This window comes from Hyaena hyaena, unplaced genomic scaffold (genome assembly GCF_003009895.1).
Source record: "Hyaena hyaena isolate Hyena2069 unplaced genomic scaffold, ASM300989v1 scaffold_631, whole genome shotgun sequence".
Classification (NCBI taxonomy): Eukaryota; Metazoa; Chordata; class Mammalia; order Carnivora; family Hyaenidae; genus Hyaena; species Hyaena hyaena.
The window spans coordinates 1,022,102-1,033,784 of NW_024081264.1; positions in this window are offsets into that span (position 1 = coordinate 1,022,102).

Below are 11,683 nucleotides of genomic sequence, written 5' to 3' on the forward strand. Positions count from 1 at the left end.
CAGACTCATGAGCCATGAGGCCATGACCTGAGCTGAAGTCTGATGCTCAACTGACTGAGCCGCCCAGGTGCCCCTCCTCACTTATTTTATATTGAAGGCACAGAGAATGAGAGAGAAAGGGACAGTGACTTGCCTAAGATCCTGCTGGTGGCAAATGGCAGAGCCAGGATTGAAACTCAACACCTTGGATATTGAATTGGGAGTGCTTTCACTGTAGCACATTTGTCTGTCACCTTGTCTTTTCAGGGGATTGCAAAAGGAATAGGCCAGAATAGAGATAAGGAAAGGAACGTCTGTTGGACCCCTTGGCCTCTGCCTCCCAGTTCAGCCTGCTGGGAGATCAACCCAACATAGAAATGGTGATAGATGCAGGTCCAGTCATAGTGGACTCCTAGGAAAGCTGAAGAAATCACTGTAGGAGCTAGAAAAGGGAGGTCAGGGCTCCTATGTAGATCTGAGCCCAGCCAGGTTGTCTCCTGGGTAGAGCAGGGGAACACAGAGCCGGCTCCTTCCAGATTCCTACAAGTTCTAAGAATATGTCCAGTTCTGTTTCCCAGACTGTCCCGGAATGTGCTCAAATGTTGTGAAACCATACAAATGAAGAGGGTGATAAGGAGGGTCTCATCCAGCCTTCTTCACTTTTTCGACTGGGAATTGAGGCCCAGAGAAAAGGAGAGAATTGGTCAAGTGCCCCCGGGCAAGCAGGGAGGGGGAGAGGAGGGAAGAGAGTCCTGCCTGGTACTAAAGGTATCTTGGTGCTGCCTTGCTAGGGACTCATGGGTAGACGCTCATCATTATAGTATACCTGCTACTAGATGCACATTGGTATCATTCTTGCACTTACTCATTCTAAAGCATTCAGTGAGTATATTCTGTGTACCCTGTCACATACAATGCTGTTTCTCTACAGGGCTCCACCAGCACTGGGGGTGAGGGTTATAGTGGTTTTCAGCAGTATGAATCCTCTCTCCTCCCCCATCAGCCTCTTCGTTCTGATTGTTGTTGCTGCACTTCCACCTTTCTTCAGACTCTACCTGTTGATTTTCTCTAAGACATCGGCCACAACCAACTGAGGATACTAATGAGTAGTTAACAACCTAAGGAGCATCCCCCCAAACTAAGGTTAAATGTATCACAGGGTATCCCTAATGGTTTAAAAATCTTTAAACCAAAAAATTGTGGCTTTTTAGATGCTGTATTAAGATGATAGAAATGTAGAAATGTAAAAGAAAAAAATCTGTGTGGAGTGGGCAGAGTTGGGTTGCCAGATTTAGTAAATGAAAATACAGGATGCCCAGCTCAATTTGAATTGAATGGCCTTTTTTTTTTTTTTTTTTTTTTAAAGACGTGTGTTCTTCCTAATGCCTGTCTGAAATTGAAATGCTGCTAGGCATCCTGTATTTTATCTGGAAACCCTAATAGAGCAGCATATTTCCAAGAATGCCTTGGAAAAGTCTAAGGGGGCAATTGCAATTTCATAGGCTACTCCAAAAGATGTGCTAGCCCGGCTTTCAGCTTAGTCACCTACCTCAGTGAAAGAGGATACTGAGAATAGCTGCACAAAGCTTCTCAATAGCTCAGTAACCAGCTCCTGCCTCACCTTCTCCTCTGTCTTCTGTCTTTCCCTCATCTTCTATGAAAACCCATACTTTCTCCCCTTCAGGCATCAGAGCAGAGCAGCTGAAGGCAGGGGCTGTGGAGTAAGATAGCCTGGGTGTAAATACAGGCTTTGCCACCAGAAAACTGCCATCATGAGCAAGTTTATCAATGTCACTAAGGCTGGATTTCCTCTTGTAAGATGAAGCTCAGGAAATCTGCCCCTTTCCGGCTGTTGAGAGAACTGCATGAAAAAAGGCAAGGAAGGTGCTCATCACAATGCAGGCTATAAAAGTTAATGTAACTGTTATTCTCAGTTTTAATCTTCATGTGGCCATGGTTGCTAGTTGCTAGAGGAATGCCCTCGAGGCGGAGATGCTGTTCCAGGAATGTCTGCCCTTGTGCTCTGTGGTGTCCCTCTCCTTGAATCTCTGACTTTTCATTTCTTTTATATCTAATTCTCATAACAGTCCTGGGAGGTAGGTAAGAAGAGATTAATTTTTTTTGCATATGAACACACTGAGGCCCACATTATTTAGCTTCTCTAAACCCTTCTCATAAGTTACAAAAAACGAGGAGCAGGGCAAGGTCCTTATGGCAGCAGTTTTTGAATTCCCCAAATCACACATAAAAATGAACTGATTCACTAGGATAGCAGGAGAACTATCCCACTGGACAGCATCTTCAACAAAACCAAGATCAGGGTTTCCCCACAGATCCCAGAAGAGGGGAGGTCAAATCACCACCAGGCTTCAGCAACTGTTCCAAGATTGTGAGAGTTCTGGAACCCAGAACACAGAAACTGTCACCAGATAACACAGTCCCCAAAGAAGAGAGCTCCACTCTGAGCAGAATCATCAGCAAGCTGAGAATACTATTGAAACTGGCCTGAGGTTCCACAGGTTCTTTCACAAGCTCCATTTGGTAGGTGAATCCAAAAGACTGCAGGAAACTGAAAACCAGGGCTCTTTGGAGAAATGGCTGGTTCATGGCAAAGCGTAGTGTAAGCGTGGAACAACTTGTCTGCCACCAAGCAAGTAAGTTCCAAAGACTACTACAGTCATGTCATAAAGACCCAGGCCGACCTGAAGGGTTCCCCTTTGAGTCAAACAAACTAGATACAAAAGAAATTTGTGGGACATTTACAGAGATTTGAATTTGGACTGGATATTAGATATAAAAGACCTATAGGAAAAAGTGAAGACCAACCAAATGAGAATAAGCATGCAAGAATAAGCAAGGTGGTCAGCTACCATCCCTTGCATTTTGGCAGAGACTCAAATGCAGTGGAGTGGTAAAGCTTTAGAGTGGAAAAAAGGAAGGCTTTGGGTATGTCCTGATTGCAGGGAAACTGGACGTGACTAAGTAGAAGAGGGCATCCTATGTGATTGGTTAGGGGAATATATTTGGCTTTCTCTGATTGATCCTAAATTGGAAGTGGGGACAAACTTAGGGATATTGTCAGTTATTAATCAAGGCCTGACTGTTTGGGGATAATTGATAGTTTGGCTGCCTAGACTGATTGCTGGAGATGATAATCTGACTTCTACAAGTCAGCCTGTAAGCAGGCTGGCTTCCTGGGCTAGTTATTGTACATTGTGGGTTGGTTTCCTGGGTTGGTTTCTGCAGATTGTTTTTATATATGGTCTTGCCATTTTCCTTTTGCATATTCAGTCTCTCAAGTTATTATTAATTTTTGAAGTGTGATAATGGCACAGTGTAAAAAATTAAAATGCCCTTAGGTAAGATATATACTTGATTATTTATAGATTAAATGGTTCAGTAAAAGTCAAGGGGAGATTGATAGATAAACTAAAATAGGCATGATCTCAATATTTGTGAATCTGTGTTATGGATACTTGGAGGCTAGTTATATTAATCCTATGTTGTTCATATTTTGAAATTTCTATAACAAAGAGTTTTTGCTATTGAGAATAGTAATACCACCTACCTCAAAGGGTTGCTTTGAGTATTAAATGAGATAATTCAGGTAGAAGGTTTAGCATGGTACTTGGCATAAGGTGAGTCACACCTTGCAGTAGGCCCTTGCTCAGCATGTTTCTAGCATTATGTCATTGTTATTTGATACTTACGTGGGATTATGCTACAGAGGCTGTTTTAGAAATGGCTTATTTTCACTCAACAATATTTTGTCCATAAATATTGAGGGTAAAAGGTACAGCACAGGGAATAGAATATAGTCAATCGTATTGTGAGACCTAAATCTAACTGACTCCATTTTAGAAAAAGCCTCCATCTTGAGGGTGAACTATGCCCGAACCCAGTCCCAGGAAAAACCGCAGGAAGTACTTAGGCAGCCTGCCCTTAGTTACTTACCTAACAACAGCAACAGCCAATCAGTTTAAAAGAGGCGCCTATGTCCCAAGACGTTCCTGTTGGCAGTTTGCGGTCGGGCCAGATGGGCCGAGCCCATCGAGTACTGACAAGACAGCCTGTACTAAAAATCAACCTATCAGGGACTGCCACGCTGGAAAGCCCCCGAATCTCACTGTAACCACAATAAAAAGCCCTGTGACCCTGAGTTCGGGGCACCATACTATCACCGCTGCGTCGGGTGCATTGCAGTCTCTGCTCGAGCTTGAATAAAGATCCACGTGTGCTTGCATCAGAATCGGCTCCTTGGTGGTCTTTCGGGTTCTCGCGATCTGGGCATAACAGTATTATAATAGTTGTATGGTGACAGATAGTAGCTACACTTGTGGTGAGCATAGCATAATGTGTAGACTTGTATACCTGAAATGAATGTAACATTGTATGTCAACTCTACTTCAGTTAAAAAAAAACCCGAACCCCCCAAAATTTTGTTAGCACATTTATGAAACATATGTTTATATCCATATTAAATTTTAGTGGTTGTCTAGTATTTTTTCATTTGGATTTACTATAACTTATTTAACCACTCCCTATTAATAGTGAGAGTGTTGAAGTTTATCGGAGCTCTGTGCTTCTGAAAAACAGCACAGATTAAGAAATACCCCAAACTTCTGTTTGGGAGACACTATAGTGTGGCATAAGATAATGATGACATTTCATTTGCTGGAGGAAAGAATAGACTTCTCAGTGAAAGGTGCTGGAACGATTACCCAATCATTTGGGACAAATTTAGATCCTTTCTCTTATAATATGTGAACTTTATTAAAAATAAATTAGAGATATTAAAGGCAGAACATTAAGGAACAAAGCTTATGGGTTGAATTGTGTCCTCCCCCACACCCTTTATACTTGAAGTGCTAATGCCCAGTACTCCAGAATGTAACCTTATTTGGAAATAGGATTGTTGTAAATATAATCAAGTTACCGATGAGGTCATTAGGGTGGGCCCTAATCCAATATAACTAGCTGTCCTTATAAGAGGAAATACCATATGAAAACAGAACACACAGGAGTATTCAAGCCAAGAAATGCCAAGGATTGACAGCAACCACAGGAAGCTAGGGAGAGTCAAGGAGGGATTCTACCCAAAGTCTCAGGAGGAACCAGTTTCTCCTGATAATGAACTTATAGCCTTCAGAACAGAGAAAATTAATTTCTACTGCTTAAGTTTGTGGTACTTTGTTATGATAGCCGTAGGAAACTAATATAAATACTATTTAATTTTAAACATTTCATCCTCCTCCATCACTTCATATCCATTAACAGTCACTCCCCATATCATCTTCCCTCCGTCCACTGGCAACTATTAATATATTTTCTGTTTCTATGAAGTTGCCTTTTTTGGACAGTTTGTATAAAGGGAATCGTATTATATTTTGTGACTATCTTTTTTTTTTTTTACTTAGTATTATTTTCAAAGTTCATCAATTATGTAGCATATATCACTACTTCATTCATTTGTATTGCCACATATCATTCCATTGTGTGGATATACCACACATTTTTATCCATTTTCCAGCTGATGGACATTTGTGCTGTTTCCACCTTTGGCTCTTATGAATAACACTGCTATGAACATATTTTTGTGTGGATGTATATCTTCATTTTTCTTTGGTAGGTATTTAGGAATGGCATTACTGAGTGATATGGTAACACCATGTTTAAGGTTTTGAGGGACTGCCAAACTGTTTTCCAAAGTGGCCACACCATTTTATGATCCTACCAACAATGAGGATTCCAATTTCCCCACATTCTGATGGCTTATAGCATTGAAAATTAGAGCCAATATCCTTGCAGTGGACTAAATGGACCAACATTGTATTAGGGCCTTCCAGGGAAATATAATGATAGTATGCGTATTTACTTAACTACTTGGCTTATGTGGTTCTAGAGGCTGAGAAGTCCCCTGATCTGCCATCTGTCTGCAAGCTGGAGAACTGGGAAAGCTGGCATTGTAATTCAGTCTTTGTGGAAGGCCCAAGAACCAGTGGAACCAATGGCTGAAGGCCTGAGAAGGGAGGGGTGGTGTGCTGCAGGAAGCCCCAGAGTCTGAAGGTCTTAGAACCAGAAGCTCCGGTATCTGAGGACAAGAGAAGATGGATGCCTCAGCTCAAGAAGAGAGAATTCATCCTTCCTCCTTTTTGTTCAACTGGGCTCTCAATGGATGAGATGATGCCTGCCCATACAGGTAAAGGTGGATCTTCTTTACTCAGTATACTGATTCAAATGCTAATCTTTTCTGGAAACACTATCACAGACACACCAAGAATTAAGTCTTACAGGTTGTCTGGGTGCCCCTTAGTCCAATCAAGTTGACACATAAAATTAATCATCACGCCCATGTTCTAGCTTTGACCTACTCTAAGCACATTGACCTTTTGCTGTTCCTCAAATAAACCAAGCATATTCTATAGGGGCTTTGCATCTGGTGTTTTATCTGACTTCCCACAGATATACTCCCTCTTGTTACCTCACTTCCTTCAGACTTCTGCACATATGATCTCTTATCAAAGGGGCCAGTCCTTATAGCTCTATATTAAATAAGAATCCTCTTTGGACCTCTTTACCTGGATTTTGTTGAATCTCTCTCTTCTTGATGTCCATTTGAATGTAAGATCTTTGAGGGGAGAGACATTATTTATTTTATTACATTAAAGAGAAATTATAGTGACCACTTGTTCAATCGAAAAGAAGAGTTTATTTAAGACTTCACTGCATTGCAATATGGAAGAGAGCTTAAACTTAACTCCCACTACAACAGGGAAAATGGGGTTTTATAGCCAACTCATTTGGGGTTGAGGTAGGGTGAGGGAGCAAGTGGAAAATTACTAGGAAGAAATTAGTTAGGTATCAAGGTGGGGGGAAGGCAGAGCAGAATTGGGTTAGATATCAAGGATAGGGGAAGAGGAGCTTGATTGGATTCTAAGGGTGAGGAAATTCTTGATGAACTGGCTTAGTGGGATCCTTTGCTAAAATTTGGCTTGTCAGGTCAAAGACAAGGCCTTATTGAGAAGAGGATTGAGAAGACCCTGACCAAAGTTTGGTTAAGGAGGGAGGATTTGTCCAGTGCTCTATCCTTAGCATCTAGAATAGTGAGTGGCACTTAGCAGGGCATTGGTTAATCATTGTTAATTCAGTGAATAAATGCCCCATTCTGATAAATGGTCTTTCAAATAAAAAGTCCCAAGTGAACAAAAGAGATATATTTTTCCTTTTCTAATCTGTCCAGTTCCTGGAGTTTGTAAGTAGGATTTTTTTCTAAAAAGTAACACATTTCATTTTTATTTATTTATTTTTTAAATGCTTTATTTAATTTTGAGAGAAAGCACATAAGTAGGGGAGAGGCAGAGAGTGAGGGGACAGGATGGGAAGCCTCTCTGTGATGACAGCAGCAAGCCAGTTGTGGGTTTTGAACTCATGGACCATGAGATCATGACCTGAGCCAAAGCCACACGCTGAACCAACTGAGCCACCCACCCAGTTGCCCTGAAAATAACAGTTTAAAAAAACAGATTCAGTCTTGTTCCATCTTCTATGTCAGCAAATAGAAAATTCTCAGTGTTTTGAGTGCTCTACTTTTCGAACATGCTTTTTTTTTTTATTTTGGCTTGAAATCAAAATGGGATTACTTGGAAACAAATAGGTGAAGAAATCAATCGTAAACAGCTGCCCCAAAGTAACATAAAACATGCCTTACAGATTTGCATCAGTTTCTAGCATTGGGTGCCAATCTTGGCTGCACATCAGAATCACTTGGGAGCTTTAAAAAATCCCGATGCCAGGACTGCACCCAGAGCATTAATCCGGAATCTCTGGAGCTGGGACCAAGGCCCTATTAGTTTTCAAAGCTCTCCAAGAGATGCCAACATAGGCAGAGGATGGACCTTTGCCTCCGAGACTACATTTCCCAGGGGCTCCGCGGCTGCTTCCGCTTCCGGCCCTCCAGGCCTCGGTGTGGGTAGAGTGAGGTTCTGCCAGCTCGCGGGTCTCGGCGTCCGGTGCCGCTTTGGGTGGTCGCGGTTCTTCAGCGCGCACAGCCTCGTAGCGCAGCCCTCCCAGTTCGGTCCGGGAACAGCGGCCGCCGGGCAGGCACTGAGACCTGGTGCGCTCCTTTTTTCCCCAGGGGGCCGGCCGAGAAAGGAGTCGGTTTAGGAGAAGACAGGCAGATCTGGCCGGGGCTCCACCCCGATGAGCCCTACTGTGTTGAGTGGCCGCCCCAATCGGGCTCCTGGTAGAGAGTTTAAAGGCTTGCCCTGAGGCCCAGAGATTGAGTCACCAACGAGACTTTCCACCCGTGTTGGCAAAGGTGCCTGACTGACAGCCAGAGCTTGGCTTGGAGCTTGCTGCCCGGCCGGACTCGAGGCAACCAAATCCTGACCTTAACCACCTTCACCTGTCTACTCACCTTTGTGCGGAGTAGGGAGGGTGGAGGACTGGTCGGTTCAGCTTGCAGAGAGCAAGTTCTAGCTAGTTTAGGATATGGAGGAACTTCCTCATATTTCCTTTCTTCTTTCCCAGATTGGCTTATTCAGGATTCTTTGCCCTTCCCTGGGAGAACAGTTCAGGAGACAGATGGCCCCAAGACTACCAAGAGCCCAGATCCAGGCAAGTTTGGTTTTAACTTTTCCTGAACAATTGCCACCCTTCCAAAATGAAGTTGGGTTTATGCTTGCCTGGAAGATGCTCTGCCCTGTGTATGGACCAAATTAAGTTGCCTGAGCCAATCCTGGGTAGGTGCAGTGCTGCAGAGGAAGGACCCCTCTCCCCACTGTCGTCCTTTCATGTCCTCTCTACACATTACAGAGTCGTTCACTACCTACTTTATTGCTACTCATGCTTTCTAGAGTGCTAGAAACTGAAGAGTACTTTGTAGGTAAGGAATACCCGTTGTCTCAAAGGTGTTGCCAACTCAGAAGATGAAAGACACATCATACAAGGACAGAGGCTGATACATATGACACTACGATGGTAGTGCTCTCTTGACATTCAGGGGTCAGAGGAGTCTTCAGGGTGTGTTGGGGGCAGTAATCGTTTTAGTTCTTCCTGAAGATTAAATGGAGTTTGCATAATTGTGGAAGGTGGGGTGACTAGGGGAAGGCTACAGCATGAGTGAGGACATTATATCTGAACCATGAACACCAGTTCCAGAGAAGTTTGGAAACATTTGGGGTCTGGAATGCCAGGCTGGAGTTTGCCTTTATCCTGGAGAAAACTGGGTTTTGAAGGATTTTGTGAAGTTGACAGGAAGTAAATAAGCATTTTGAAAGGAAGTAAGACATACTTGACTATTTATTTTATTTTATTTTTTATTTATTTTTCTTAAATAGTTTATTGTCAAGTTGGTTTCCATATACCACCCATTGCCCATCCCAGCAAGTTCCCTCCCCCATGCCCATCACCCCACTTCCCCTCTCCCCCATCCCCATCAGCCCTCAGTTTTTTCTCGGCATTCAAGAGTCTCTCATGGTTTGCCTCCCTCCCCCCCACTATTTTCCCCCTTCTTCTCCCTCACAGTCCTCCATTAGCTTTCTCCTAATCCACCTATATGTGCAAACATATGGTATCTGTCCTTCTCTGCCTGACTTATTTCGCTCAGCATAACACCCTCAAGGTCCATCCATGTTGCTACACATGGCCAGATTTCATTGTTTCTCATTGCCATGTAGTATTCCATGGTATAGATAAACCACATCTTCTTGATCCATTCATCAGTTGATGGACACTTAGGCTCTTTCCATGTTTTGGCTATTGTTAAGATTGCTGCTATGAACATTGGGGTACATGTGCCCCTATGCATCAGCACTCCTGTATCCCTTGGATAAATTCCTAGCAGTGCTACTGCTGGGTCAAAGGGGAGTTCTATTGTTAATTTTTTGAGGAACCCCCATACTGTTTTCCAGAGGGGTTGCACCAGTTTACGTTCCCACCAGCAATGAGGGAGAGTGCCCGTTTCTCCACATCCTCTCCAGCATCTAGAGTCTCCTGATTTGTTCATTTTAGTCTCTCTGACCGGTGTGAGGTGGTATCTCAGTGTGGTTTTGATTTGTATTTCCCTGATGAGGAGGGATGCTGAGCATCGTTTCATGTGTAGGTTGGCCATCTGGATGTCCTGTTTGGAGAAGTGTCTGTTCATGTCTTCTGCCCATTTCTTCACTGGATTATTTGTTTTTCAGGTGTGGAGTTTGGTGAGTTCCTTATAGATTTTGGATACTAGCCCTTTATGTGATATGTCATTTACAATTATCTTTCCCCATTCCGTCAGTTGCCTATTAGTTTTATGGATTGTTTCCTTTGCCATGCAGAAGCTTTTTTTTTTTTTTATATTTTTATTTATTTCTAGGAGAGAGAGAGAGAGAGACAGCGTGAGCAGGGGAGGCTCAGAGAGAGAGGGAGTCACAGACTGAAACAGGCTCCAGGCTCTGAGCTGGCTGTCAGCACAGAGCCCGACGCGGGGCTCGAACCCGCGAACCGCGAGATCATGACCTAAGCGAAAGTCGGACGCTCAACCGACTAAGCCACCCAGGCGCCCCGCCATGCAGAAGCTTTTAATCTTGATGAGGTCCCAGTAGTTCATTTTTGCTCTTGATTCCCTTGCCTTTGGGGATGTGTCAGGTAAGAAATTGCTGCGGTTGAGGTCAAGGAGGTTTTTTTCCTGCTTTCTCTTCTAGGGTTTTGATGGTTTCCTGTCTCACATTCAGGTCCTTTATCCATTTTGAGTTTATTTTTGTGTATGGTGTGAGAAAATGATCTAGTTTCATTCTTCTGCATGTTGTTGTCCAGTTCTCCCAGCACCATCTGTTAAAGAGGCTTTTTTCCATTGGATGCTCTTTCCTGCTTTGCCAAAGATTAGTTGGCCATACATGTGTGGGTCCAATTCTGGGTTCTCTATTCTATTCTAGTGGTCTATGTGTCTGTTTTTGTGCCAAGGACATACTTGACTATTATACAAATTAAGAGTAAAGGAAAATTTTAAAAATTAAAGGTGACCCATATTCTATTACACTAACAGATCAAATTATTTCATTTGAAGCACTTTTGCATAAGTATTTTTTAGGCTTGCCCATTTTTTCTTTTACTATGTTTTAATGTTATGACATATTAATATGTTATGAAATGTCTTCCTATTTGCTCCATAGCACTTTTTATAGCTTCTTTTTATTCTTTAGTCAACCAGCCCTGTGACTTTGAACAAGTTCCTTCAACTCTCTGAACCTTAGATTTACTTTATAGACTGTTATGATGGAAATTCAGAGAGACATTGTTCATCTTGGGGCTTAGCACTGTGCCTGGTACATATTAAGTTGCTATTGCTGTGAAAGACAATTAACAAATATATATTATTTCCTAGTAAATTCTAGGATAAAGCCACTATCATTTTGCATGTCTTCTGGAGTTTCTGTTCATTTGTTGATTGACAAATCCTTGAACACTTCCATGTTCTGAATATTCCAGGCAGTATTTTAGGCTGGAGGGACAACAGTGACCCAAGTGGTCCCTAACCTCCAGGAGCTCACATTATAGATGATAAATCTAGTCCTGCCAGGTAGTGAGAAATCCTGTGAAGAAAGTGAAGTGGGTCATGAGATAGAGAGTGGTAAAGGATGGGAGAAAAGAGAACATTCTGAGGAGGTGACATTTAAGGAAAGACCTATGAAGTGAGGAATGAGCAAATGCCAGGCCCAGAGGAGGGAGC